The 24,329-nt window shown below is 40.8% G+C and overlaps 3 long non-coding RNA genes across 4 annotated transcripts; 1 reads left to right on the top strand and 2 right to left on the bottom strand.

The window, feature by feature from the left end:
• Positions 1-1,790: 1,790 nt before the first annotated feature.
• On the bottom strand, positions 1,791-11,126 carry LOC110016844 (uncharacterized). 2 transcript variants are annotated; one of them, XR_013650727.1, is made up of 4 exons: positions 10,992-11,126; positions 10,740-10,855; positions 2,071-2,178; positions 1,791-1,990 (listed from the first exon to the last, which is right to left on the bottom strand). It is a non-coding gene; the product is annotated as an uncharacterized LOC110016844 (long non-coding RNA). The 2 variants fall into 2 exon arrangements; XR_013650726.1 differs by having other exon boundaries at positions 10,740-10,819.
• Positions 11,127-19,158: 8,032 nt separating this feature from the next.
• LOC111949107 (uncharacterized) lies at positions 19,159-20,314 on the top strand. Its single transcript, XR_002875152.2, has 2 exons — positions 19,159-19,295; positions 20,042-20,314. It is a non-coding gene; the product is annotated as an uncharacterized LOC111949107 (long non-coding RNA).
• A 6-nt stretch (positions 20,315-20,320) lies between these two features.
• LOC111949106 (uncharacterized) lies at positions 20,321-21,585 on the bottom strand. The gene is made up of 3 exons (XR_002875150.2): positions 21,449-21,585; positions 20,738-20,817; positions 20,321-20,659 (listed from the first exon to the last, which is right to left on the bottom strand). It is a non-coding gene; the product is annotated as an uncharacterized LOC111949106 (long non-coding RNA).
• Between the last annotated feature and the right edge of the window lie 2,744 nt (positions 21,586-24,329).

The following is a 24,329-nucleotide window of genomic DNA, read 5'->3' as shown; positions in this document are numbered from 1 at the left end:
TCTGCAGCTAAAAAACAAGAATTATTATACAATAATTAATGATGAAGTTAATAAAATAACTATAGCAGATTACTACTAATAGTTTAGTGGTTCAGTTAAAATCTGTTTGCAGGTTTTTCACAATGTCATGATCTTTTTATATATTTATGAGAAATAGATTGTTTGATTATATATTTGCACAAGATCATATTTATTTATTTAATTATGAACAGTTTGGGGTTCCATACTCTTCAGCCGCTGTTTATGGAAAAAAAGGGGTTATGCAGACACTGTTTTTTAAATTACTTTACATGCCACATGAAGGGATGTGGATGCTGCACCTCCTCCAATACTTTTTGATACTTTTTGAGAGCAGAAGAAAATGTTGGCTGACACGGAACTGTGCAAAACATCCTCATTATGTAAAACCAAAACCTCAAAATACAAATAAGAAAGAAATGTACCTATTTATAAATAATAAATGTGAATAATAATTTGAGTATAAATGGAAATATAAGCATTTATACACTTCTTATTCTATTATTTTGTATGTTCATAATTTTAAAATGAGTACATTTATTTTATTTGTCATTAATAAATTAGAACCTTTATTTCCTATGTATTTGGCAGTTTTGATTCTCCATATTTCATGCCAATGCAAGATTTTAAGACACATTGTTGAAAAAGTCAGACTACCAGACTGTCTATAACAGATAAACAGCAGTTTCTATACTGACATAAACCGGAAAATGCAGAACGCACTAAATATGTGTTAGCAAAACAATTAAACAATACGATAACGTCAGTTAAAACATTTATCAGCCATCACCGTTGTCATTATTTGCTCCTCTCTTCGCCGTTTTGGAAGGTCCTGTCTGACCTCATCCAGGAAACTTGGGTATCAGAATTATTTTAGAGTTTTCCATTGGAAATTACGACAAACGGGGTCGTTTATGTGCAAACTAAACTTCACCTGTCTTTCTAACTTTACCGAACTTCGGATCAATTAGTAAATTGCGAATGCACAGAAATACTGGATAATGTAAAAAATATGGCCCCATCATCCTCCAAACTTACCTGGTGATTGATGCTGAAGTTGTTCATCTTTTTTCAGCTCCTGATGGTTAAAGTCTATGTGGCATGAAGTGCTCTTGTTGTCGCTTTGATCAGCGTGACAAAATGTGCTCGTTTTTTTTCTTTTCTCAACTTTATTGAAACAAAATGCGCTCGTAAATGCACACTGTGCCAGGCTCAGATACAGTGATGTTGACCAATCGTTGCTGAGAGTGGCGTAACGTCATTATTTGGGTTGCCAGATTGGTTCAGGTGTGTTGACGGGGGGATAACAAAAGTGCAGGCAACATTCTTTTGCACAACATTCACAGCTATGAAAAAGGTTGCCAGATTTGGGTCTTTTTTTAATTTTATTTTTTCGCCACTTCGGGGCCCTGGTGGTGACGGGGGCCCTACGCGGCTGCGTAATTCGCGTATAGGGAGGGCCGGCCATGGGTATAATAATAAAGGATGATAGTCATAATTCAGTGCAAAATTTTTAGTCTTAAAAAAGGAAATGGGAGCTTGGTTCCCAACAAAGTACAAAAAAATAAAAGCAAAGTCTTGAGAAGACCAGCAAACGTCCACCAAGACTGGAGAGGCAATGAGGTTAATTGTGACGAAAGGGTACTTACTTCTGTAAGCCTTCAACAGAAACCCCCCAAGTACATATGTTCAAAACATTTCTGTCATGATCATGCGAGACTTGGCAGACCCAAATGCTGGAACCCGGAAGGAAACTCAGGAAAACCGTAAGGTAAGTATAATGGATTTAATTAACAGTTCAAGGTTGGATTATAGTCAAGATGGAAGTTCAGAGTTCCTGAGACGGCAAGGTGATGTGGCTGGAGGGTTTTGATGGCCGCAACCGCATGACGAAGTCTGAGCAGGATGCGAGGCTAGGGCTAGGAGCACGGATGAAGGACGGCAACCAGGTAAGCTCTAGTGGTGGGATTTCCTGAAGGCAGGCAAACAGATAAGGAGTTAGCTTGAGGGTAAACAGGCATGGACATAACATGAGGAGGCAAGACTAAGCACCATAGGAGTACAACGAAACTGGCGTCGAATACTGGTCCTGGATCTCCTTAAGAGGCTGCAGGCTGATGAGGTGAGTAGCTTCAGCTGGTTGCGTCAGGCACGGAGTGACTGGGGGGAGGGGGAGGAGAATGACAGAGGCACCATGACAATTTCTCTATTATTTATAGATAAAATCATTTAATTTAGAAAATTTTGGATATTGGGCACAGAAATTCCTAGAGTCAACATAATCAGCAAATAAAGAATAAATATCAATAGCATTGCAGGAAAAACACAACTAAATCTAATCATGATGATGATCGAATGGTCGCCGTTTCGATCCCCGCCAGCTGTCGTCTCCTTGGCCAAGACACTTCACCCTTCCTACCTCCAATGTGGTCCCACTGGTGTGTGAATATGTATGAATGTCCCGGTGATGGTCAGAGGGGCTGTAGGCGCAAACTGGCAGCCACGCCTCTGTCAGTCTGCCCCAGGGAAGCTGAGGCCACATTCGTAGTTACCATCACCAAGTATGAATGTGGAGTGAACGAATAATGGACACATTGTAAGCGCTTTGAGCACAAAAAAAAAGCGCAGATAAATCTAATCCATTATTTTTATTAATATTATTATTAATTCACGGAAAAGCCAACTGTTGGCAGAAATGAATATTGTGGTTGTGCCCGGCCAGAATCATGCGTCACCAAGTCTTTTATATATTGGAATAGATCAATAAAAAGTCTAAAGCAAGGTTTGCCTCGTTTGCACCGCTTCGACATTTTGTACCAAGATTCTTCCAGCTGTAGGAGGTAGACATGCACTAGTATCGCGTAGCAACAGTCAAGTGTGAACAGTATAGGTTCTTGAATGCATGTCACATGCCCCATTGTGAATGTAGCATTACACCTTTCACGCTACCTCTACTGTTCGCATTATTTAGGTCAAATTCTAACTATTTTAAAAAAGTCAGATTTTATCACAAAAAAAAAACAACTGGACACAGGAGATGTAGATTTCAGCAATAGATGCTAAGATATTCATGCTTTATTGATGTGGTGGCAATATTTTGAAAAGAGCTCTGGACAAATGTAAACCCTTTAGCGCGAGCTGCAACCACATGGTTCTGATAACTGTCATTATCCTCATTAGCCTTGGATCCAGAACACACGAAGTGGTGAGGGTCCCTCTGTCTTCTGAGTGACCTTCAACACCCACACTAGCTCTCACAGCATATGCCGCCTCCCTCCACCCACTGTGCTCTGCTTTCTCCCCCAGCTCCTTTCTCTCCCCCGTTGCTACAGTTGCATTAGTGGGAAATGGGTCTTAACAAAAATATTGTCAAACTGCCTGGAATACCAATGGGGGGGTAAGCCTTGTGAGCATGTCCAAATAGCCGTTATTTGAATTGCTAATTTGCGCTCCAAAATAACATAAAAAGTGTTGACAGAGCTGACAGCAGAGCAAAGGGGGGAGAGCTGGTCCCTAATAAAAACTACAGCATGAGCTTACGGGTGTGCGGCTTCAGAGTGAGATCAAAGCTAGACAAAAACAGGATGGACTTAAGCTTCTCCAGGGGACCTTTCTCACCCATACACACCTCTGTTTCTACATGCTTCCCACCAGATTCGCCACCGCAGACGCTACAGCCTCCACAATCCCCTTTTTTCACAGCTTGGGCTTCGGGATGACAACCGCTACTTCCTCAAAGAGCATGCAAATGTGTGAATGTGTGTGCAACAGAGAGCGAGACAGTGAGGAGGGAGGAAGATGGAGAGCTTTGTTAGAGATGTCTAAATTGGGCCTCTTTTGTGGAAATCCATTGATCTCTTTGTTCGTTCCCTGAAAAGGCTGCCCCCAGAACATTGAAATGTCTGTGTTTCCAAATGTGTGTGTGTTTGTCATCATGCGCGTTACTTCTGCAGACACTTGTGGTCCAGCGGATGACACTCACTGATGGATAACTGCTGTGGCAACAGACATCACCAGAGAAAATGTGCAAAAGCCACTTGTGCACATTTTATTGTCATTATTAATCAAACAGAACAGTGAAACCTAGTTTTCCCCATCTTGCCATCTATTTATGGGCTCCTGTCAGTCACATTTGTTAGTATAAGTTAGTGCTAAAATTTGAAGCTTTTTTTTGTGAACTGTTGCCATTTTGTTCCAACTTACTAACAGTTAGCTATAAGTGACAGACGAGACGGGGTAATTTGTTCAGGAGCTTTCCTTCACACAGGTATGTATGATATACAGAGTGGCAGCACATTTGGCAGAAAGCAGGAGAAATACATAAAAACACAAGTATATGAGTGGATTTTTTAAATAAAGGCATTAGAAAGGAACAAAGTTGGAGAAAATCTGAAAAAAACACCAAATTCTATCTTAAACTGGTGGCGTGGTGTTTGGACTTGAGAACAAGAAGAATGTCATTGGTTCTAATGGTTTTGGTTAAGACTCTAGCAGTAGCGTGATGAATGAGCTGCAGATTTCTAACAGCTTTTCTTAGAAGAGTTGATGTAATACAACCAGATAGACTATTCCAGGCTCAAGATTTGACTTTAAATGTGTCGGTCATTGGACCACGCTCCTGCTTGAAGGCAACTTCAAAGATAAATAATCTCAAATAATTTTATCTATAAAGTAAGGTATAAGAAAACGGTCAGGAAAAGTCTCTACAGGACAGTTGTCCTCATATTGAATTTGGGCAGAGTGGCAAAAAAAAGATAACAAGGTTTCTAGAAACCTGTTTTTAACATTATATTCTATTGTGATTGTGGATTCAAACCAACATCCCCCATGAGGCCACTAAACAGGGCTCTGAATATTTTCTTTTTTTAATTCTACTTTCGAGCCGAAAGTCCAACATCTGGCCCAGATTACCTGGATCTGGTGTGTCCAGACAATCACATGCTGTTATGTTAACTGGATTTCTTTACATATAGTAAGGCTCAGCCAAACTTTGACCGTGACATGCGTACTCAGAGACCCTGAGGTCCTCGGTATCTCATCTGTTTCCATGTTTCACGGCGAGATTGCAAAGAAAAGTGAACATTCCATGTATCATCAGATCCTTTTTTCTGGGTTCTTTTCAGTAGATTTTGTTGCAGTCTGAAGTGTGGATCTTGGGCTAAGAGTAACAGGCTGGGCAATCATTTAACATTTCTGAAAAATGTTACAGTCCTTGCTAATTAAATTTTGATTCAGCTTTGGGTCAGTCTTGGCACCAGAAGCCTTAAATGTACTAGAGGTCATTAAAGTTTTTTCTTATTCTTTTAGGATAAATGTTTATACACCCAGTGATGAGGTAGCAAATTTAAAATGGAAAGCAGAATCCGGTTCAGGTAGATAGGGGGGTTCATTACTTTGTTGTTTTCACCAGGATAAGCCAAGCTGCCGCTAATAGAATAGAATGCTCCTCTCTGCTCCTCCCTCTTCTGTCCTCTAAGCTTTGTTTTGGTATCTGTCTGTGCTTCTATGATGGACAGTTGACGTCTGATGTTGTCTGATCGTCTGCAGCAGACTTATGGGAGTTTCAGTCATGGAGTTCCTTCAAAAAGTAAAAGCTGAGTCACTGACGTTCTATTTCATTGATGACATTGATAGCCAGAGGCAGTACTTCAAGCACTGAGTGATCACTCTTGTGTATTTAATGACAAAAGTCACCTTTAACCATCAGCTGCTGCTCTGAGGCTATGTAATTACTTGGAAAAACCCAGTCCCTATATTTTGCTTTGCAGCTGTACTGGGAACCAAATGATCTAATGCATGAGTCAAAAAGCACAGTCATAGTACCATCTTTTGGTAAATGCCTACTCCAATCATCTATTGATCTGTTATAAAAGTGTTCCCAGTGGTCTTTTAATTATGATTATGCCATTTTTAGCTAAAACAATAACCTGTGTCATTTTAGAGGACATAGTTTCTGCACAGCAGCAGTGGTTCATTAGAAATTCACATCTCAGTTGTGGGACTGTAGCTCGGTTTACACTCATTAGCATTAGCTAACACCCTCTCAAAAACTCGAAAAAAAAGACGTACCTGGATCTAATCGTCTACTATTTCAGTGGTCCTCAACCTCCTGGTCTGTGTGCCACTTGGTAGCGGGTGGCAGACAGAAAAAAGTGTATAGTCTAAATTAGATTATTCCTGTTTTGTTTATTTTCTGATACTGACAGAAGTTTTATTTTGGAAAACTACCAGATTTTCTTAACCCCATCCATCAAATCAAATCAAATCAAATCAAACTTTATTTATAAAATAGCGCTTCTCATGCACTTTGTGCAGCTCGAAGCGCTTTAACACTAAAAACAGTAAACACACAACATTACAATAAAAACCCCAACCCACCCTTCACCCTTCCCACTCCCCTCCATTAAACCACATGACCCATGGCTCCCACGTACAATGAAATATGACTATGTAACTGTAAAAGAATAAATAAATAAATAAATAAATAAACAAGTATGGCTTAGCTCTGCTGTGAGGAAACAGTATCTGGGAATCCTTTCATACCAGGAGCCAGCCCGGCCACCGGAACATCGCCACAGTGCCCACCCAGACCGGAACAACACCGGGGTCCCCCTCACACAACTGCAGCAACAACCGCTGACCAAGCCGGCAGTCCCTGGAGGAAAAGATCCCCTCAAGAAACACTGGGGCTAAAATCATAAGATGCTAAAATTAAAAACATAAAAAAGAAAAAACATAAAATTGAAAATAAGATGCATAAAATTAAAATAAATACATAAATAAAATAGCCTATACTAAAACTAATAGAATAAATTAGCAGTTAAAATCAACTAAAAGCTAAATTAAAAAGGTGGGTCTTGAGCCTCTTCTTAAAAACCTCTACTGTCTCTGCGGCCCTGAGTCTCTCCGGAAGGCCGTTCCACAGGCGAGGACCATAATGGCAGAACGAAGCCTCACCATAAGTTTTGGTCCTCACCTTGGGAACAACTAAGAGGCCAGTACCGGAAGACCTCAAGGTCCGCGAGGGCTCATATTTTAAAAGAATATCATTTAAATAAGAAGGCCCAAGACCATAAAAACATTTATAAACCATTAAAAGAATTTTAAAATCAATCCTGAAACGCACAGGGAGCCAATGCAGCGATTTTAAAACCGGTGTAATGTGTTCCCGCCCTCTGGTCCTCGTCAGAACTCGTGCCGCTGAGTTCTGTAGAAGTTGTAAGTTTGAAAGAGACTTTTTGGGTAAACCAGAGAGAAGGGCATTACAGTAATCTAAACGACTGAAAATAAAAGCATGCATTAGCACTTCTGTGCTGGCAAGAGAGAGGAACGGGCGGACTCTGGCAATGTTTTTGAGATGATAAAATCCTGTCTTAACGACATTTTTAATGTGTGGGATAAAATTTAGCTCAGAGTCAAAAAGTACGCCCAGGTTTCTCACACATTGAGAAGGTTTAAAATTATGAAGATGTGGTAAAATCATCTCTCTCTTGTCTTCAGAACCGATGATTAAAACTTCAGTTTTGTCCTGGTTGAGCTTTAAGAAATTTTCTGCCATCCACAACTTTATATCTAAAATGCAGTTTAAAAGAGTGTTAACCGGTTCAAGGTCATCAGGAGACACGGCGATGTAAAGCTGTGTATCATCAGCATAGCTGTGAAAGTCAACGCCATGTCTCCTGATGACCTCTCCAAGAGGCAACATATATAAATTAAAAAGTATTGGCCCTAAAATTGACCCTTGGGGAACCCCACAGCTTATTTCGTGGATTCCTGAAGAGCACATATCCATACTTACATAAAAGTGTCGATCTGTCAGGTAAGAGTAAAACCACTTAAGAACATTTCCAGAAAGGCCCACTAGACTACTAAGTCTGTCTAATAAAATCTGGTGATCTACTGTATCAAAAGCGGCACTAAGATCCAGTAGCACCAGAACAGAAAGTTTCTGTGAGTCGTAGTTTAATCTAAGATCATTAACGATCTTTAAAAGAGCCGTCTCTGTACTGTGGCTTTTCCTAAAACCAGACTGATATTTTTCTAAAATTTTTTGGGCATTTAAAAACTCATGCAGTTGAGTAGCGACACTTTTTTCTATTATTTTACTTAAAAATGGTAAGTTGGATACGGGTCTATAGTTATCCAGATTTTTTGGATCTAATTGACTCTTCTTCAGAAGGGGCCTCACCACCGCCGTCTTACAGGCAGAGGGGAAGACCCCCGTCTGAAGAGAGCAATTTACTATATTTAAAAGCTCTGACTCAAAGAATCCATAAAATGTTTTAGAAAGTGAAGTGGGAATGGGATCTAAAAGGCAGGTTGTAGTGATTACTTGGGATACAACTCGACCAAGCATCTCTGCATCAACCAGGACAAAACTCCCCAGTGTTTCTTCTGGTAAAGACAATGCTGGAGGTCTGTTAAGATCAGTGTACTGCATCGATGAAATGTTTGATCTTTTTGATTTTACCCATGAAGTGGTCTGCAAAGTCCTCACATGCAGCATTAGATGATGGCATGGAGGACTTGTTGAAGTCTTTGTTTATTAAAATATCAATTGTTTTAAAAAGAAATTTGGGGTTGTTTTTATTTTCTGAAATGATTTTTGAAAAATAGGAGGTTCTGGCCCGTTTAACTGAGTTATTGTAGATTTTGAGTTGTTCTTTAAAAATGTCTTTGTGAATTATTAATTTCGTCTTCCTGTATCTCCTCTCTGCTCTCCTGCAGTTCTGCTTCAGACCCTTAATGTCGTCAGTCTTCCATGGGATTTTAGGAGTGGCTTTTAATGTTTTTGTTTTGAGTGGAGCCACTGCATCTATGGAAGACCGAAGTCTGTTATTAAAATGATCAACAATAAAATCACAGGGTGCAGGTAAAATCTGAGCAGGAGTTTGCTTAAAAACATCAATAAAACTTGCAGCCACTTCAGGAGTTAAATACCGTTTCCTCACAGTTCTCACTGACCCATCAGTCTTGATGCGTCACGTGACTTTAAGCAGCTGCTTGGATCGCTAAATTAGTAGCCCAAAGCTGAAAGCAAATAAAACTAAAAAAAAGAACATACTAGGAAAGTGTCTTTTGGGGAGAAAAGAACCAGTGAGGACACCGAATAAGGGTCTTCAACTTTAAAGAAATATAAAGCTGCTATCTACAGACAAAGCCAGGAGTCTTCCTCCATATATTTATTGAGACCGTTGTTTCCATGTAACAGAAGCTGCTCCGCTCTGCGTGATATGTGCAACTGATTCTTGAATGTTTCACACAAGCAGATAATGAAGTTTCAGACACGCAGGATTCATATTTATTATCATATTTAGAAAATAACAGTTTACATCAGTTGTGTAATTCAGTTTTGATTGATTTATTCATCATATCCTAAAGGTCCGGTTGTCAGCGTCCACTTTGTCATTAAAGAGAAAATCTTCATCACAAAGTTTGCGTGTAAACCAGCCGCAAATGCCGTAGAAATTTGTAAAAATTAAATTTTTGAATTTTCCCACAGCAAGGGAGAATAAGGCAGACATCTGGTAAGAAACTTTAGCACAGAAAATGTTCCTCTGTGTTGAAAAATTATATAATGAATCAGGATTTATGTAAAAACTAAAAATGATCTGAACTTGGGTTGAGTTCTGAAAGTTATAATGGTATTATTAACAGTAATTCTGCTTTAATTGAATTTTTTTTACAAATCAGAAACAACTTTTACAAATTAGCAACTTTATTTTATTAAATCTTTGCCATCAGATTTTTTTAAACTAAATTCCTTGTAGTAGCATTAAAATTGGAAACTTTTTTCAGGAAATGGAAGCTTAAAAATATTAGACGTAAACTCCGTCCCACGGGTGCATGAAAATATTGTCTGACATTGAACCAGCCTGAAAAAGGTTAGACGCCACTGCACTAGTAGATGCATCAGAATAGAGCAGAGCTGGGAGCTTGTGACCTACCCATTGTATTTGCGAATTTATTTTATCTGTTCCTGATTCACAATTATTTGAATTGAGAAATACTGAGAAAGACTATTTTAATTTTGTTTTTCTTTAAATTTGTCCTACATCATTAAAAAAAGGTACAAAAACATGTTAAAAACAATAAAAACATATAAGATTATGAAGCCATCATAGTAAAATATTTTTAGTCTGACGTTTCGACACAAATACAATTTAATTAAAAAACAATAGATAGTAATATATAACTGAAATATCATATCCGTAGTCCCAAATCCAAAATCCCAACAGTGAAGTTTCTCCTCTGTACTCAGTCTTTTCCTACTTAGAGAAGCGTTTTACAACCAGAATTTGCATGTCTGCTGTGGGATTAAACACAATTTTGGGCTCCACAACATGGGTTGAGACACTGATCTTTGCTCTTTAAATAAATCTATATAATAATAATAAAAAAAAGACTAGCATGGTTTCATACCATTCTAGTTGCAGTGTTATTATTCAGCATTAAGTTACCAAGTTAGTTGTGAGTTTTATAAGAAAATACTGCTTGCAGCACAAAAAAAATGTAACAATGACTAATTATAAATCCTTACAATATTAAAGGTTTTTTACAGGAAACATATTGTCAAAAATAAATGGTTTAGTGCCCTGCATGACCTGTAGTGCCTCTTAAGCAGGTGAGATATAGAGTGCTGTGGGCCGCAGGGCCGGCCGCGTTCATGGTGCTGACCCGATAATGAGCCCTTCGTCCTGCTTGCTGATATCTCCGCTCACCTGACATGGAAGGTCGGGTCAATCCTCCGCCTGTGTCATGCCAGGAGCGGGGAGGCTGACGCTTTCAGCCGTCCGATCATCTGCGAGACCAGCAGGCTGTTAGGGTGTTAGCAGCTCTGCAAAAGGGTTTAAATAATCTCGCTATCATCCAAGACTAATTAATTGTCATCCAGGTCTTGATGTCTGGGTGTCATCCTTGACATTACTCTCTCATTCACTGCCCACATCAATAACATCACCCGCTCCGCTTACTTCCATCTGCGTAACATTCCTCGTCTCCACAGCTGTCCTAGTCCACAGTCTCATCACCTCCCGTATCGATTACTGTAACTCCCTTCTTTCTGGACTTCCACAAAAAAACCTCCGTAAGCTTCAACTGGTTCAAACCTCAGCTGCTCGAATTATAACCTAAACCCCCTCCATTTACCATATTACACCTGTCTTACAGCAGCTTCATTGGTTACCAGTACCTCACCCTCACCCACATCACTTACAAAATCCTAATTTTAACTTTCAAAGCCCTTCACAACCTCACCCCTCCATATCTCTCAGAGCTCCTGACTGTTACCACCCCCACCCGCTCCCTCAGATCCTCTTCCTCCCTTCTTCTGGCTGTTCCACGACCACGTCTCATTACCACGGGGGGTAGAGCATTCAGTAGCTCTGCCCCACAACTCTGGAACTCCCTCCCCTCTGATCCACAAAATATGGTCTCACTCTCTCAGTTTTCCAAACATCTCAAAACTCACCTTTTTCGTCATGCATTCAGCTTATAATATTTCAATTGATGTTTTTAACTATTAACTTATTTTGCGTTTTGGAGTTTTATCGTTGTATTTTTATGTTTTTACATACTTTTGTTTTGTGAGGCGACCTTGAGTGTCCAGAAAGGCGCCATATAAATAAAACTTATTATTATTATTATTATTATTATTATTATTATTATTATTATTATTATTAACAGTGAAAATTAATGCTGTGTTTCCTGATTATGTTTCCTAAGAGTGGCACATAAAGCATAAAAAGGATGGGTCCTAAAACTTAGCCCTGTGGTACTCCGTAGCTAACTTGAGTGCAATGAGAGGACTGTCCATTTACATTAACAAACTGGTACCTATCGGATAAATAGGATTTAAACCACTGGAGGGCAGATCCTCAGAACCCGATGTCATGCTCTGACCTTTGGAGTAAAATACTGTTGTCGATAGTGTCAAAGGCTGCACTGAGGTCTAACAGGACCAGGATAGAAAGTAGTCCCTTTTCTGAGGGCAGTAATAAGTCACTGGAGACTCTAACTAGTGCAGTTTCCGTACTATGGTGAGGTCTAAACCCCAAAACGGCTATTGACATGTGGGTGGCGGTAAAGCTGCTTAACTAAAACTATTTCTAGGATTTCTGAAATAAATTTATTTGATGACCACACTAAACACCAACGAATAAATGTGCCTTAAAAATAATTAAAAGTAATCTAAATCAAATTAAAATTAAACACTTTCTTTACAGCTGATGGCTGAAATAGAGATGAGTTTATCAAGATGGAAAACAAAGTCGCAGATAATGACTAGACTGGGTGTCTTTAAATTTAAGATGCAGGATTTTTGCTTTGCTGTGGGTATTTGAGCTAAATTTAGAGTTTGTCATAGGTTTGGGAGGACAAATATTTTGAAATTCCTCCCATTAAATCTGTTGTGCCAGTCTCTTAGTGAGCCCTCGGTGTGCACCCTTAAGTGCATGAAATGCTACAAGACACCAATTAAAGTCGAGGAATTCATGAAAATGTTCAGGTTAACTAATCTTATTAGTGTCATGACGGCAGGAAATGTTATTCGGAGAGGCTTCAGGCGCTGTTGTGACTCTGCAGCACAAAATGAGGATTGTGAAAGTCTTTTTCACTTTTCAATAAAGACCCACTTAAAGGAAAATTGTGTTTTTGGTGGATTTAACATGTTTTGTGGCATTTTTCTAATGATGGATGATATATATTAAGGAAATTAGGTCTAACATTAAATCTCTGAGTATTTCTTCATTCAAAATGTTGCAAATCAGAAGCAGACGAAAATTGTCTCTTTTAAATAAAGGTCGTATTTATGACGTAGAACCAGAAGCTTCCTGCTCTGCTCCATTCTGATGCATCCACATCTGGCTCAAAACTGTACGGCTGGATAGTTCTAACATCGCTCGCCATTTTTGTTGCAGCGGTAAAGTCAAGTTGGATAGCAGGAGAGAATGTAAACAGAAAACCTTAAGCAACGGGGAAGGGGGGCGGGCTTGCCCAGAACTTAGAGGTGAATTTCTAATAAACTACTGCCACTCTGCAGACACTTTGTCCTGGAAAAATGACACAGGCTAATCATAATTAATAGAACACTGGACATTTTTTGCATGTTAATAGCATGTTCTCAAACATGCTTTTAGCCTGTGGTGTTCACACTGGACAAGCAAGGAAGGGCTTCTAATTTTTCTTGTTTTTACTGTTTACTAGTGCATGGCGCGGCTGGATAAGTGCGGGACATGCACATGGGAAAAAAGGGTTCAATTCCCAAAGGGGTGCGATGAACTTCATCCAGTCTGGGTCCTTCACGCCACTGCCAAATATGTAGCCACGAGAAGACCCATGGGTAAATACTGGGTTGTATCAGGAAGGGCATCCGACATGAAAATCTCTGTCAAACCACCTGCACAAGTCAGTGACAGCGACTCCTGAAGGGAAATGCTGAAAGGTGAATATTGACTGTTTACTGGTGCACGTCTGCCACCCACAGTTGAAAGAGGCTTGTTGCAAAATGTTGGAGCTTTGCAAATCTCACAGATCTTGCTCTAGGCTTTTTCTATCTCAGCTCTATTCCGATACATGAAAGACCTGGCACAGACCAAACAATTATTGTATTCATTTCTCCTCCATGATCAATTTTTAAACGGTTGGCGTAAAGCCTGAAAACAGAAAATGTTTGTAGCTATGCGTGAATTCAAGATTTTTACACGCGGAAGTGCAAATTGGGCATTTACTTGCGTTCACATCACCAAATCATTCAAAATGGTCAGTTGAGCATGCTGAGTGCGGCGTAAAACGTAGCTTGAAACGGACATTAGTAGCAGAGAAAAGGCGGCGTTTTTGAAAAGGTCATGCTGTCTCAACGTAGCAGTGTTCCGTGCAAGGAGAGGAGTTGTTTGTCATTTTTATCAACACAGTGTTTTCTCCTGGGGTGAACCGAATTACCAAGTGGTACATTAAGCAGCTTAAGTTTAGCATATGTTTATCCCTTTTCCTCCAGTTTTTTTTGTTTTGTTTTGAGTTACCTTTGCTCCAGCTTTTCCTGACAAAATACTCGTCTCTCTGCTCCACCTCGCTCCTGTACCTGCCAGGGAGGCTCCACCACGCCACTGTGTGTTTGTCAAATTAATGCTACAGCGGGGCTCTAATCTGCCATTAGGGCTGGGGCAGATAGGGGCTTACTGGTGTTTCTCTTACAAATCCACTTCCAGAGAAACCCCGGCAAAAAGGCTGCACTGCATCTCGATGGATTAGTGCTGGGGCTGCCACTGATGAGGAAGAAGAGGGAAGGGGAGGGGGAAAAAAAGTGTCAACCAGAGAAATGATGAAATGGAAAGAAGCCGAGTCGGAAAAACGAACATCTCCAAACTCTGTGTCTTTAAGCGGGAATCCTCAAGAGACAGAAGTGAGAAAAGGAAAAATGGTACACGAGGCGGAGGAGCACGAAAAAAGACGACAAACTGCAGGAGAGACGGGGAGAGCTGGTGGAGCTGTGTGGGTGCGCCGGCTGTCATATGAGGGGGGGGGGGGGGGGGTCATGGGTCACAGCATCTAATATCTGTTATCCACACAGCCTTTACTTAATGTTTTCTGCAAATATCAGCACTGACAGATCCCTGCACAGTGCCGTAACCCCTTTCAGTGTGTTCACATCCACCACTGCTCTCTTCCTCCCTTCATCTTCACTTGGCTCTCACTTTAATTGTAGCCGGACAGAGCAGCAGCCCCCCACCCCCCACCCCGGTGTCACTGTGATGCAACACAGGCATATCTCACACCTTTTTAAAGGCTGTCCGTCTGTGTCGGCAAATCCGGGCCAGGGGTCTGGAATGAAGCGGCCCTGACAGGCAGATGGCTAAGCTCCTGTTTGCCAGGACTATCCCCTCTACCCCATTACCCCCCCCCCCCCCACACACACACACACACACACACACTCTGTTGGCTCATTCTCTCAGCAGGCTGGCCTTGAGGGATATGGAGGTGACCCAACTGGGCCGAGCTGCACACATTGAGAATTTTTTTTTTTTTTTAAGTCATAGGTCTGACAGAGCCCAAAACACAGCAAATGCAAAGCCTCCTACGCTTACCTAAGAAGGTGCCCCTCCAAAGGTAAGTGAGAGATTTTTTTTTCTTCTTCATCTCTAACAAACACTCATGGTTTTCCGTGGGCAGTTGCCATGGCTACAGTAAAGGAAGCGACCACCTGTGGGCTCGCTTCTGATGTAAAACAGGGAGAAAAGGCAAAAGCAACAAATTGTCAGACAAACTGATCGACTGCGAGTAACCTAGAAAAAATTCTGCTCCTCTGATGTTGCCAGACATTTACGTTGGTGGATAAAAAACATCTTGAGGTGGGCTTCTGAATCCGTCAGAGGGGGGGCACGGACAGCAGGTTTTACATCGGGTCAGAGGAGCTCGAACCCCAAACCGAGCTCACTTCACAGACTCCTCTCCTGCTGGACATCATCTTCAAAGCTGCTGTCTTGGCAAAGAATGGATTTGATTTCTCCACTGAACAGTACTCAACCCTTGACCTCCCTCCCCTTAAAGCCCCCGTAGTCCCAAGTAGTTGCTATGGTTACTGTAAATCAGGTTGTGATAGTAGTTGTGGCTCTGCACAATGCAGATCCCCCGTGAACCTTATAGAAATGGATCTTAACTTATAAAGCTTCCCAGAAGATGTAATTGGATGTAGTCAAGGAGGCTGCCGAGCAACGCCAGTCAATAAATTAGCTTCTTTATTTCTGGCCTTGATCAAGGTGACTGCACTTGGTCAGCGGCTGCAAACAACACCCATCAGACACCGCAGTGCTCACAGGCTCACGTGCACACAGGCTCGCTTTGCCTGCGCGGATCCACGCTTCTCAGTGCGTGTCGGCTCGGCGCCTGTGGGTTCCTCGTGCCAGAGCAGCAGTCTGGTGAAGCAGTGGTGGTGGTGGTGGTGGTGGTGGGGGGGTTGCTCCACAGCTGTGTGGGCAGCTCCCATTGGCCGAGGTTAACGAGGTAGAGAGCACATCTGCAACACAGCAGAGCACGGATGAGTGAAGCTGCAGCAGAAGCTCGCTTTCTCTCGTTTGAGAGACACATGACTGTGGATTTATTTTTAGTGTCAAGAACCGTGTCAATATGTCAGTGGAGACACAAAATCCACTTCAGTCTTTTTAAGAAATGGCTTTTTTGAAACATTTTGTGATTGTGCAGAAGTGCAAAATGCCTGCACTGCATTTAAAAACAATTTGTCTTTTGTTATTGTTAAATACTAATGATGGGTTTTCAGGTTTTACACGTAAAAAAAAAAATAAAACATTACAAATACGAACATTATTTGGCGATCTGAAAAGGCTTCAAAAGCCATTTAAAGATCATTTGGAGTCTAGTACAGTGGGTGCGATTTTCCATACAAATTCAAAATATTCAAGATACCTGGCAATTTTGCAAGGTGGGGGTAAAATTGGCTCAAGGTTACAACAAAACCTTCCAGTCTGGCTTAAATGTTTGGCCATATGAAATAAAAAGTCACCATCTCACTTTTCAATCATAAAAGACATAAAATTCACCTTTAAAACTATTGATTATAAACACGTTTACTGGAAAAAATGTTAAAAGCAAAATAGCTCAAAATAAGTCCCAAAACATGGTAGTGGAAGAGTTATGATTTGGGCTTGGTTTGGCAGCCAATGAAGCTTCACGCTCACCAGGCATAATCGCAGCAAGTAACACATGCAGGGCAGGTTTTCCATCTGCAAGTCTCGCCGGGCATTTTCAAGAGCGTAGTGTGTCTGAGCGGCGTCCATTTGGCACTTTAATGTGCTTAGTCTGGACAAAGTGTTTTGTCTTGAAAATAAAGCTAATAATTTTTATTCTCTTTATCTTTTAGCACAGATTTCTATTCTGCTCAATCTTATTCAAGTGGCCAAAAACTGGACTTGGAATCAATAGTGCATCCTCCACCAACACACAGAAAGATAGACATGTGGGTCTGCAGGAACAATGTCTTAGAGAGTTAAAAGTTTAATATTGTTCCTCTAAGGTATGTAAGATACACTCTGACTTTCTGTGCTGTTCATTTAATCATGCCTCAACACAAAGCAGAGCTGAGAACCCACACTCTGCAATATCTGTCTCTGTTATGGGGAATTCGGGTCAATACCTGCTCTTTCTCCCTAAAACAGGATCCAACACAAGAAATTGAAATAAGGTCTGGTTGTTAGACAAACAATTGGAATATAGGCTCCATATGTGTACATTAGTTCCAATGTCTTTACTTTACTGGGGGGATTTTATGAACCATACATTGTTTTCTCTTTTACTAAACTATTGCATGATTTTGGGTAAAATCCTTTAATTGACAGGTCCTGTGGAAGAGCCTTACAGGGAATTTTCCAACAGATGGAGACCAAAGAAGACCAAAAAAAGAAAAACGTCTATAAATTAGCCCTAAAACAAAATAAAGGATTGTATGGCAGAGCTGGCAGTCCATCTTCATGAACAGCTGTTGATCAAGGCCTTAATCACAACTGCCCTTATGAGTGGCTACCCGCACGAAATTTGGTGGGTTTGTAGAGAGAAAATATGAATGCATATTTTCTATGAGCACCCTGCAGGCAACAGGTCATGGCGAACATAGACTGTGTGCATTTGTGAAACCTTTAGTGTGCATTTCTCCAAATTTATAGTGCATGTTTGCATAAAATTACAGTTGTGAATCGGAGTTGGTGCATTTCTGGATAATGAGACTATCCTGCCCTCATACCATAGTGCTGTTCAAGTGATAAGTTTGTGCTCCGTGCACACTCTTTGCTTGTGACCTGACTGTTAGAAATGAGGAAATTAGACAGAGTGTACTTTGTGTAGGCAACCTATTGGTGGACTTGCATATTACGTGCACACCCTGTGCGTGCGACATTTGTGTGCAACCACTAAGGGGCCCAGAACATGCACCTGACTTATGACTGGCGTGTGGCACTAAGGGCACTATCACCCGTGCGCCACAAGTCTGTGTAACTTACATTATTCTTACAAATACTTAACAATGCACAGACGACAATGGGACGTTCCGTTTTCATGACGTCCCATAAGGGGGCCTGCAAGACATCCCCCGCGGGCTCGGACAACCCAAAACCCGCACTTGTATGGATTAACCCTTATATGGGTGAGTCACTGCAGTAACTTATCACATTCGGGTTAAAATTGACCCGTTTTTAACACTTGAAAACAGGTCAGTTTTGACACAAACACAATATAAGGGGTTAAACCAGGAAAGCTCCTGCTTTCAAATGAAGGCCACTAAAAATCATGCACAAATATTTAGATACAGTCAAGTTTAGCATAAAAACACAGCTTTTGAAGTCTAAATCAACTATGAATCATCTTAATAATGATTGGATTAATCCTGCATTCCACCATGAGACCTGCTCCAGCAAACCCCAAAACCCCTGATGAAAACAAAGTGGGAACCGAATAGAAAATAATAACTAAAGAATCAAAGAAAACAACAAAAAGAAACATTTTAAAAACATATTTTCTAAATATAGGGGGAAAAAAATCAATGTAGCCGACTAAATCTAAATCCTTGTTTCCAAGCTAATGACTTGAAAAATCTCTCAGGAATTATGAACCAACAAACAAGGAGTTTACCCCCCCCCCCCCCCAAAAAAGAAATGCACAGAAAAGGCGACAAACAGCAGATTAACCCAGGCAGGGGGGTGCAGTGATGCAAAGGCAATAAATTCAGAGAATAAACATGCCCAAAGTTGGATCTGATTCCTTTCACTGCTCATTAAATGTGAGCGGCATCATGAAGGATTTGCTGTCTCTCCTTCGCTGGGCATTTTTTTCGCCCGGTTCTTAAAAAGTTTGGGAGTTTAATATGGTGTCAAAATAGAGCCTAAAGTATTGCGCATCAAAACAGTAAAACCGCGCATCAAAACCCCAAATCTGCGAATCAAAATGCATAAATTGAGAACCAAAACCCACAATTTGCAACCAAAAGCCTTTCCCCAAAGCACAATCCTATTTCTCAGCTGCCGATTTGTTTTCTCGCCATTCTGAAATCCTGTTTTTGAGTTGCAGTTTTATTTTGAAACTGTCTTTTTGAGTTGCGCTTTTATTTTTTGAGTTGCGCTTTTATTTTTTGCGGTTTTGATTCTAAAACCTGTCGACACGTAAAAACAGCGACATGTCAGTCAAGGGGAGGGGAGGCGGGACATCCCTGATATCCAGAAGCTCATTGGCTACCGAATAAGACCGAGTCTTACGTCAACAGACCAGTTTAGAATGTGCCGGTAAGTTTCTCATGTTTTTCATATCTTTTACTATATTAAAATATCAAAATTGTACTTTATTTAACCAGAGGACGCCAGCACATTCAGATGAGGAGCTCCCCCAGTAGCTGCTAGTGAAAAAAGATGTTAGAAAGTTAGATGTTGCATGAAAAACTACCACCATTGTTCTCCTGTGTTAGCATGCTAGCTAGCTCAATGCTAGCGGGGTATCCAGCTCTTCTCATGACTTTTGTGGATTAAACAAAGTACATTTTTTACCACAGTGTCAGGATCGGTCATGTCAACCTGGGAATAATTGCCCGTGGATTGTCACTATGGTTAATCAAATAGTTTTTTAAGAAGTACATTCATGTATATATAAGGTTTTTCAATATTTCCTTAGGGATTACACAGATGGATTGAACAAAGCAACATATTGCTGCAAGAAAGTGACACCTTTCCTAGTTTGGGATCAAGTTAATCCCTATTTAAAATAAATAAATAAAAGAAACACAATTTTTATTTGAAGTACCAGAGCAAATTTCCCACAGGTGGGATCAATAAAGTTTTTCTGATTCTGAACTGTATTCCAAAATAATTTTCTCAACCTTAAAGATTGCAGGTTAACACAGGAAGTTACCTTTCACAATATGCAGCTACTGAGTAGCAATTAAGGTGTGTGTGTGCGTGTGTATATATATATATATAAATATATACACACACACACTCATTTTAACTGTCTTAAATACATTTTTCTTTGTGTGCAGGATGCTGTGGACATTGGACGACAGACTAACTTAAACCAGGCAGAGCAGGAAACTGTTGGAGTTGTTGTTCCCTCTGTGGCTTGTCCTCTCTCCTCTCAGACCTGTTCAACCCTTGTGGGACATCAGAAAACCATGGCCAAGACATTAACATTTATGTACTGATCTATGCATGTCATCACAGCAGGATGTAACAAAAACTAACAATGTGAACAGATCTCATCTGCCTTACAAAATACTGCCCCCCTTAAGAAAATAAATGGCTAATAATCACCACTGGTATTTTGTAAAGCTTCATTTTTTAATGTTTGACCATTGAATGTGTTTTGTACAAAAGACTGATGGTTTTGCAAAGATCTTTGAAACACAGAGTCAAGTGCATTAGGTTCTGTGAAATTCTGAACCACAATTCAGAGAAATTAAAATAACTGTTTTTAAAACTCCTTAAAAGACTTGAGGTGGAAAAGTCACTGTTTTCGTACAGGCACTAAGAAATGGGAAGCAGACAGTGTGGTCGAAATGGACAACTATTTTAAAGGCTTCTCTTTCAGTTGACAGGAGATGTCTGTGAGCCTGCTGGACAGCCTTTGCATCACACTGGGACGTCTTTGGGGCCTGCATCTGGAAAGAAACAAAAACAGCAAAGTTAATTAACCAAAAAAAGAAGAGAAAAATTAAGATTAAATTTTTTTTCATTACCTTAAAGAAGATGTAGACATCCACATCGTAGCTGCCTCAGTATTCCTGCCTTTTTTGTTATGGTATGCATAACAACGGCCCTTATAGAAAACAACAGACATACAGCAATAGTCAATTTTAAAACCACCACCCAATTAAATATACTAATAATTCTATTGATGTCTAATACTGGAATCATTTTAAGTGGAATAAAACACGTTTTTGCTGGTCTGCTACAATTTACTCTGCTCTGGTTCACTCGAATACCGGACTTCTGCCAGTCTGCATAGTGCAGACGCATACATTTTGAATAATATGGCACAGCAATATTGTTTCTCTGTTCAATAATTCCCTCTGTCTGTAAACCCTGAAAAAATATTGAGAAACCTTATAGGTTATAACATATTTGATTAACCCTAGTGACAATTCACGGACAATTATTCCCAGGTTGACATGACCGATCCTGACACTGTGGTAAAAAATGTACTTTGTTTAATCCACAAAAGTCATGAGAAGAGCTGGATACCCCGCTAGCATTGAGCTAGCTAGCATGCTAACACAGGAGAACAATGGTGGTAGTTTTTCATGCAACATCTAACTTTCTAACATCTTTTTTCACTAGCAGCTACTGGGGGAGCTCCTCATCTGAATGTGCTGGCGTCCTCTGGTTAAATAAAGTACAATTTTGATATTTTAATATAGTAAAAGATATGAAAAACATGAGAAACTTACCGGCACATTCTAAACTGGTCTGTTGACGTAAGACTCGGTCTTATTCGGTAGCCAATGAGCTTCTGGATATCAGGGATGTCCCGCCTCCCCTCCCCTTGACTGACATGTCGCTGTTTTTACGTGTCGACAGGTTTTAGAATCAAAACCGCAAAAAATAAAAGCGCAACTCAAAAAATAAAAGCGCAACTCAAAAAGACAGTTTCAAAATAAAACTGCAACTCAAAAACAGGATTTCAGAATGGCGAGAAAACAAATCGGCAGCTGAGAAATAGGATTGTGCTTTGGGGAAAGGCTTTTGGTTGCAAATTGTGGGTTTTGGTTCTCAATTTATGCATTTTGATTCGCAGATTTGGGGTTTTGATGCGCAGTTTTACTGTTTTGATGCGCAATACTTTAGGCTCTATTTTGACACCATAGTTTAATCGCTCTGTATTTCACAGCAGAGGTGATCGGGCATCCGTGTTGTGGCAACATTGGCGTAAATTGCACTTAATGAGACCTTGTGCGTGTTTGTGCATGTGCCGTTCTTCCTGCCGCTAAGTACAAATGGGAGAGTACTCAGCCATGCATAAATATGTCTTTGTGCATAATAGTGTTGCAGTGCACAGCAGTATCTATCTAGGACAGTAGAATGAAGTGATTGTTGTTTACACAGTCTATTTACATTATAAAGCCTGCTAACAAAAGGCATGCCTCGCCATGTAGATCCAATAGCCAGGGGTTTTAACGTTGTTGCCCATCGTCCTCATTGTCTATCTCACCCGGGGAATGTAGAATTAACAGATTAGCCCGACTGGAGGAGGGAGTAAGGGCAGGCATCTGCTGTTTGATTCAGAGAAGGAAAGACAGTGGCGATTGTTTGAGCCAGCTTGCATGAAAGCGTACGTCTATTTTCAGGAGAATGGCTGGGAACGCTTGCACACAAGACCCGGTAATGCCTGTCTTTTTTTTTCTGTGCATCTCTAAGTGTGACGGATGACTGATAGCACGGACAGAGACCAAATGGGATGTTTCTTTTTTTTTTTTTTTTTTTTTACCTCAAAGCCATTGACTGTATAACAGAACTGGACCAAGTGTGACGTCATAAAAACTGACTTGTTTCCTGTTCCAGTGAAATAAAGTCATGGCTTAGTGCCATGTTGGAACCAGTAATTGTCAGTAGGTGATTAGTCCCAGTCGGTTTAAGTCTGTGTTTCTTTGGCAAGCACTCTGGCCAATCAGGAGTGAGCATGTTAGAAGACCACACCCCTTTCACTGAAAGCAGGCTCGGGAGGATCTGTAAAAAGGCTTTGAACTCTCCTCCTACTTTTATTGAAGCATCTGATTGGTCGGTTTATGACGTGTACTACAGCAATATTATGAAAAAAAAAGTTAAAACTTCCTATCTGGAATGCCAGGGGGAGGGGGTCACTCAAAGCTGGAATCCTGAGTCACGGCAGACTAAGGAACAGTTTCCTTCACTACCGTATTGCTTATGACACTCCTCTCTGAGGATGGTGACGCTCTGAGGAGGCCCCTGACGCTGATTAATATAACAGCCAGCCATTATTGCCTTGACATTTGAGTCCTTCTGCTACATCTCCACACATCGTCCGCCTTCTTTGGGTTCGGGTTGGAGGAGGCAATTAGCACAACACTCAAACCTTTATTAATCTTCCTCCATTTGCCTCTTCCACCCTCTGCCACACGCAATTGTTGTTTCTTCTCTTTCCAAACCCTCGTTTGGCTGGCTTAAATACATTTGTAAGTTGTTTTCTCTGGGTAAAAGTTTTTTGTTGTTGTTGTTTAATTATCTAGTAGATACCACTCCAACAACCCCCAGGGAACATGTAAAAACTGGGCCAGAGTTGGAAAATATCAGAAAACAAACCTCATTAGCATTTTTGTGCGCTGTCGAGCTTCATATTCTGTCAGATAAAAGCTCTCTCAACAAAAGATTGGCATCACGATGGAGACATCCGTACTCCAGATGTCTGGAGAGCCCTGACTGTGTCATTAAAGCCCCGAAATGTGGGTTCCTGTGCAGATTAACGTCAACATCCCCTTCAGTGGAGATCTCGGGCCTGCCCCGCAAACGAGTGCGAGTGCGAGATCAGGCCTCCATTTGCATCTCCCATGTGCGTCTGTGTCAGGCCGAGTGCGTGTGAGTGGTTAAATATCTGTGTCAGTTCGACGCAGAGAGGTGTGAAGCAGCTGTACACCTCTCTGCGGCTGTATGTGCATGGAGGCGTGATGGTGCACACGTGGAGGTGTGCCTGTCAAAGCTGCGAGGGCGAGATCTGAGGGCATTCTCCTCACAAACCCACAGTTTGCCTCCAACCTTCCATCTGGGTGGCACGCTGCACAATACAAAAAGTCTTCGCCATCCATCCAAAAAATGAAATTATGCTCTTATGCTGATATGTCGCATGACGACTTTTAATGACACAACATGAATGGAAGCGTATTGCATTCAGTTCAGTTTAATTCTAATTTTTTAAGACCTACAAAAGCAAAGAACTCTAAACAGGCTGGGCACTAACCTCATCTGCTCATGACAACCCACAATGTGTCTGTGTCATAGACATGATCCGTTCTGTTTATGCGCTCGCCACAATATCGCCAGTCTGTTTTGTTCTACTTACTTAATCCACTGACATTACAGAGCAAAACGTTGTGAAAGTAGTAAGTATTGACCAGTATGAACTGTTTTTTCTGTTTGTGGTGATGCAGAAAACGAGTTACAGCCAAAGTTTGCCTTGATGTGAAGCTGCATGTGAAGCTGCAGGCAGGAACTGTCAATAGAATACACCAAAACACCCCAGACAAACAAGAGCAGTTTCTCAGCAACTTACCCTTAAGAATCCAAAAACATCACAAATGCTCTTTACTGTTAAAACAA

This window comes from Oryzias latipes, chromosome 17, assembly GCF_053564925.1.
Source record: "Oryzias latipes strain Hd-rR chromosome 17, Olatipes_Hd-rR_3.1".
NCBI classification, from domain to species: Eukaryota; Metazoa; Chordata; class Actinopteri; order Beloniformes; family Adrianichthyidae; genus Oryzias; species Oryzias latipes.
The sequence above is the reverse complement of the archived record's forward strand: the minus strand, read 5'-3'. Positions and strand labels throughout refer to the sequence as shown.